At 42.0% G+C, this 6,596-nt stretch overlaps 1 long non-coding RNA gene across 1 annotated transcript; it reads right to left on the bottom strand.

The window, feature by feature from the left end:
• On the bottom strand, positions 1-1,680 carry LOC145423196 (uncharacterized). The gene is made up of 2 exons (XR_013904306.1): positions 869-1,680; positions 1-783 (listed from the first exon to the last, which is right to left on the bottom strand). It is a non-coding gene; the product is annotated as an uncharacterized LOC145423196 (long non-coding RNA).
• Positions 1,681-6,596: the final 4,916 nt, after the last annotated feature.

The raw sequence follows: 6,596 nt of genomic DNA, 5'->3' as shown, positions 1-6,596 counted from the left end.
TTTACAGTAGAACAGCAATGTTGTTTATTTCTTTACTACAGGAAAATAATGAAGAAACATTGACAGCTGTTACAGAGGAGGAAGCAACAGAGACACTTTATGAGGTTTACATCTTTTAATACTTTGTGTACAGGAAATACAGGCGACCAATAAAGCCAGTTGAACAAAAAATCTGTTTATTCTTCTTTCAACATGTTGAGGTGATGGGTCAAAAGAAATGATTGTGACATATGGTGTCTCTGACTGCTCTTCCATCCTGTATGTCCGTGGGAGGGTCAGGATGTTCATGGTTTGGATCACTGCTGATGTTTGGTTCAGAAGGACAGTGTTCTCCTCTAATTGTGGCAATGTTGTGAAGAATCACACATGCCACAATAATGTCACATGCCCTTTCTGGGGTGACCCTGAGTCTTTGCAGGCACTGGAACCAGGCCTTAAGCATTCCGATAGTCATTTCAACTGTGGCTCTTGTCCTGCAATTAGCCAGATTATATCGCTGCTGTGGGCCCGGTTCAGGGTCAGGGTAAGGGGTAAGCAAATAGGGTAAACATGGATACCCCCTATCACCAAGCAAGTAGCCAGTGAACTCTCCTAAGACAGAAGGATACACTTCAGTTCAAATGTCCCTGAAGCAATTGGTCTTTATATATTTTAAAGTATTTTCAACTCACCATGTCCAAATTTTGTGCTCAGTGTACATTCACGGAATATTTGTGAGTCATGTACAGAGCCTGGCCACTTGGCTTCCACATTTGTGATAATGTTGGCAGCATCACATATGATCTTCACAGTGCAGAGAACACAAATTAGCATCCATTACTATGATGAAATAATTTGTTAGTTTGAAATGCTACAGGGAACTATGTACCTGTACATTAATGCTGTGGAAAGACTTCCTGTTCACATAGTCTCCTTCATTTACTGAAGGAGCAATGATTGGAATGTGAGTACCATCTATACAGCCAATCACGCCTGGGAACCCTGAAAATAAATGTAAAATTTAAGTAGTAGTTCAAGTATCACCACATCATAAATTAAGTTTTGGTCATCCTGATACCTGCAATTTTGTGGCATCCCTCTTTGATGAATCTTGTGGGTCTATGACCGGGGAACACCACAAACGTGTACAGGAGACGTTTCAGTGCAACTGTAACATTCCTGACTGCCCGACAGACGGTAGCCTTGGAAACGTGCTCAGCTTCACCAATATTATACAGAAAGCTCCCGTTTGCAAAAAACCGAAGTGCAATACAAATAATATGTACAGAACTGAGAGCATGTCCGCGATGTGTCACATGCGTAATATATGGCCTGAGGATGTTATCCAAATAAATTATAGATTGTGCTGAGAAACGGTAACGTTCGCACAGACAATCATCAGTAAATGATAAAATGTCCAAACGCGCTCTGATCACTCTCTCCCGGCGGAGAGCTCTGCGGAGAATTTGGGCTTCACGATCTACTGGCTCTTCAAGGAAGGGACACGCCATGTCTGACACTTCCTACTGTCAGGTTTCCGACAAAGGGGCGGAGACAGTCAGGGTTAGTTGTAGTAAACCTGCTAGGGGGCAGGTTAGCTTCACGGCGTGTGTCGTCATAGTGACTCACTCAGGCTTCAGCTGAACTCGCTTTGTGAAACCGAAAACCCAGAGTTTTCGTTAACTCAGGGTATACTTACTCAGTTTTTTCCACTAAACCGGCTTCCTGAAACAGGGCCCTGGTTAAGAACCAGGTGTAAATGTGGGACTAAGTTAGTTTTAACATTAAGACAAACTATGAATTCCTGCCTGTTGGCTATGATATATAAATATATGGGAAGCTATCTCTCTCTCTCTCTCTCTCTCTCTCTCTCTATATATATATATATATATATATATATATATATATATATACTAGGGGTGCAACGATACACAAAATTCACGGTTCGGTTCGGTTCGATACTTTGGTGTCACGGTTCGATATTTTTTCGATACAAAAAAATGTTCATGCATTTTTAATTTGTCATTTATTAAAATTATAAATAGATATTTTAACTCAAAAGTACAGTTTTTAAATTTAACCCTAACCCTTGTGCGTGTTTTTTATTTTGACAGCGAATGCGCACCTGCGGACCACTTATGTGCAGCCCTGGTTATTTAGCTCATCATATTGCAGCCACAGAAATTCTTTTGTCCATGAAACCATAAAGCTGCACTTTCTTTTTGCCTTATAGTCTCATTTGTCATAACTTCTCCGTTTTGTGGTAAGCTTTTCTTTGGCTGTCACTTCTTCACCCTGACCTGTCTTATTTGGCTCAGCAGAACTGAAATGCTTTTACACACGCACTCACATAACGCTCAGCGATTCTCTGCGCGATCAACCTCTCACATGTTTAAGCTTGCTGCGGGAGATTTCACTTGTCATGTTTGCATAGTAAGCTAACGATTAATAAGACGATGTCAGAGGAATTGGTGCACAAATTATCATCACTCACAGATCAGTGCTGTCGCTCTCTATACACAGTTCGCACGATTGCAAAGTGAAAGCAAAAAAACAAGCGCAAATTCAAACACGACTTCAATATGTCACATATTGACAGTGGCTCACCGATGCCAATGACATAATTACCCAGCTACATTTCTGAAAGAATGCAAAAGCATTGACATATATTTTTCCTACAATAGCCCGACGGGCAGGGAAGAGATAGATTTTGGTAGCCCGACTGAAAAAATCGCTAGCTCCGGGACGTCGGGCTAGCGATATTGCAAGCCCTGTATCTGATTGAGGAATCACTCATCTTTGGAAAAGAGAGTTTATTACAGAGAAATGTCTCTTTCCAAAATAAAAGCTATACTATCCGCTTCTTCTTGGCTATATTCTCAGCAGCATAAGGAGAATCACGTGCTAACAGCTGTCTAAATGACTCGGCTAGTTAGTAGCATGCTTGCTTTTTTTTGTCTGCTTCCACTTGTCTTTGCACTAGGATGATGTCGGCGTAAATGTGCAGTCATATTCGTTGTGTTCCCACTAGTGCTTTCAGGTTAATCTCGTTGAAATGACCTTAACGCCACAACACGGCAAATCTCCGTTAACGAGCTACCGCCGATCGCTCCGTGCATGGGGCTAGACGGCCAACACGTTAACGAGCTAACTGCGCTAACACACTAGTTCACACCAATGTAATTGAGCATTGAATGGCACATCCAACATACTGTTTTACTTTAGTCCATGACTCGCTTACCTTCAAGGTCATACGTCACATGAAAACCAAAATAATTCCAAACGCCAGATCTGAATGAGGTTCAATTTGCCTGTTGCAAGGAGAGCTTAACTTCTGTCTCGCTAGCTTGCCCTGCGCTCTTCCTTCTGACTATGCTGTCTGTGTTGAGCGCTCAGTGGATCTGCGCTGGACAGTGCAGCCTAGGCGGAGTAGTCGAACACAGATTCACTGAGCGCTCAACACAGACAGCATCGTCAGAAGGAAAATTGATAAAATAAATTACAAATGTTGTATTGTTCGATACATATGCGTACCGAACCGAAAGCACTGTATCGAACTTTGTAACATAACCTTTGTTGGCAATAACAGAGGTCAAACGTTTACTATAGGTCTTTACCAGGTTTGCACACACAGTAGCTGGTATTTTGGCCCATTCCTCCATGCAGATCTTCTCGAGAGCAGTGATGTTTTGGGGCTGTCGCCGAGCAACACGGACTTTCAACTCCCACCACAGATTTTCTATGGGGTTGAGGTTTGGAGACTGGCTAGGCCACTCCAGGACTTTCAAATGCTTCTTACGGAGCCACTCCTTTGTTGCCCGGGCGGTGTGTTTTGGATCATTGTCATGTTGGAAGACCCAGCCTCGTTTCTGTTGTAATAGTAATTTTACAATGAATGTTGAAGAGATATTACTGCCCTCTGTTGGTGTGTCTGTGCATTACAAGCAATAAAAGGTGTTCGTTAAAAACATCAGGTTATGGGCCCAGAGGTCGCCAAGGGAAGCTGCTAACACGTTTTCTTTTGGGAGTCATAAACAGAATTGTGGGATTCACAATGGAAGATAGACTGTTTATTGACAAGCTGAGTGGACCGGAGAATTGGGCAACGTGGAAATTTCAACTGGAGCACCTGTTGAAGGCAAAAGGACTGTGGGGTATGGTACAGGAGACGGAGCAGTTAGCTGCGGATGCTAATGCCCAAGCGCGAGCTGAATTTGAACGGAAGAAAGAAAAGGCATTTTCAGTGCTGGTACTGAATGTAAGTACACCCCAATTGTACTTGATAACAAACTGTAAGACCCCCAAAGAAGCATGGGAGATGCTAAAAGCACAGTTTGAAAGAGATACTGTTGCTAACAAGCTATTTCTGAAGAAGAAGTACTTCCGGTGTGAAATGAAGGAAGGAGAACATCTCAATGATCATTTAAAGAGGATGAAGGAACTTACTGATCAGCTAGGGGCAATAGGTTCTGTAATTGAAGAGGAAGATCAAATTGTCACCCTTCTAGGTAGTTTGCCACCCAGCTATGCAACTGTTGTTACTGCTTTGGAGACAAAGATGGACAGTCTGACACTACAGTTTGTTCAACAAGCCTTGATAAATGAGGAACAAAAGCGAGTGCTTACTGACAACACCACTGTGTCCAGTAGTGTATCAGCGATGTCATCTCAGATGCATAGAAATGAACAGAGTGGATCAAAAACAGTGGGAGCAAACAGCTCCGACTCATGGAGATGTTACAAATGTGGGAAGGAAGGACATATCAAGCGTGATTGTCCAAGCATTAAAAAGAAATACAAGGCCCACAAGGCTAAAAGCGTGGTGTATAAGGACAAAGAGGACTCATATGAGGGAGCTTTTGTTGTAAATGAGTCATGTAAAAGTGATGCACAACAAGAAGAATGGTTAATTGATTCAGGAGCGTCAAAACACATGACATGGAATAAAGAAGCTCTACAAAACTACCAAGAGTTTTCAGAACCACAAACAGTGAAACTCGGTGATGGCAGAGTAGTTGAGGCTTTAGGTCTGGGCAACATAACAATGAAAATGTCATTCAGAGTTAGTAATGGAAAAGATGTCACAATGTATGATGTGCTGTATGTTCCCAAATTATCAATGAACCTTTTCTCAGTGGGAGCTGCTGCCAAGAAGGGAAACACAGTGAAGTTCAAAAGGACTCATTGCTACATAAGAGGAAAGAATGGAGCTCTCCATGGAATGGGAACACAAAGATCTGACGGATTGTATCAGCTGGATATTGAGGGAAACTGCACAACCTGTCATGGAGCGTCAACTGCTTCAGTTCCAGCAAGTATGTGGCATCAGCGTCTAGGTCACACTACAAATCTGAAAAAAGTCAAAAACTTGGTAAAAGGGGTTAGCTTTACAAATGAAGAGGAGGACATTTTTTGTGAAGCTTGTGTTGAGGGCAAATTATCAAGAAAACCTTACAAATCAGTGGGAGAAATACGAACAAAACGCAAGTTGCAATTAGTGCATAGTGACGTTTGTGGTCCTTTTCAAACTGAGTCACTTGGAGGAAAAAAGTACTTTGTGACTTTCATTGATGACTACTCCAGATATTGTAAAGTGTATTTCATAAGAGAAAAAACGGAAGTCCTGAGCAAGTTCAAAGAGTTTGAAAGAATCTTCTCAAATGAATGTGGACAGGGAGTAATAAGACTCAGAACCAGTGATGCCGGTAACGCGTTGCTTAGTAACGCGTTACTCCGAATATGACCACTTTTTCAGTAACGACTAATCTAACGCGTTACTATTTCCATAACAGTAGTCAGATTAAAGTTACTTGTCCAAACCACTGTGCGTTACTATTTTTTTAAGCAAAAAGATTTGGTTTCTTCTTTTCGTCTCAGCGGATGACAAACGCATACGTGTTGTGAAACGTCACATAAGCAACAGGTCACGTTTCCCGCTCACAAGCAGCCAGCGACGTAAAAAAGTGTAAACAACAATGGAGGGAGAGAGATGTTCGTTCTTTAGCTGGAAATATGGTCACTATTTTGAGTTTCTGTCAACTAAAGATTTAAATATTAAGGTTCGTTGTACACTCTGTGTTGGCGAAAAAGTGTTATCTACCTTCAAAAACACTACGTCAAACTTAAAGAAACATTTGGAGTCGCAGCACAGCACAGTCAAACTCACAGAGAGAGTCCCACCAAGTGGTCCGAAGCAGAGAGCCGTGACTTCCGCAGAAGGTCCTACACCCCCCAAACAACAAAAGTTGGACTTTGGTGCAAAACCAGTAAGTGATGAAGAATTGAAGAAGTTGGTCGCACAGTATATTGTAGAAGAAATGCTACCTATAAACACTGTTGACTCGCCCTCGTTTCGTGCCATAATAAAAAAGATCCCTACTTCTGTTAATGCCGAGCTGCCTCACCGAACGACTTTTACTTCTTACTTGGAGAAGGAGTTTACAGAAATGGAGAGAAATTTGAAGGCCACACTGAATGAGATTGACTTTGTTTCAACTACCGCGGATATTTGGACTGCTAACAACAGAAGCTATATGGGAGTAACGCTCCACTGGATCAGTAGAACCACATTAGAGCGTCACAAGGTTGCATTAGCATGTAGGCAAATTCGTGGTAGA

This window comes from Astatotilapia calliptera, chromosome 20 (assembly GCF_964374335.1).
Source record: "Astatotilapia calliptera chromosome 20, fAstCal68.1, whole genome shotgun sequence".
NCBI classification, from domain to species: Eukaryota; Metazoa; Chordata; class Actinopteri; order Cichliformes; family Cichlidae; genus Astatotilapia; species Astatotilapia calliptera.
The sequence above is the reverse complement of the archived record's forward strand: the minus strand, read 5'-3'. Positions and strand labels throughout refer to the sequence as shown.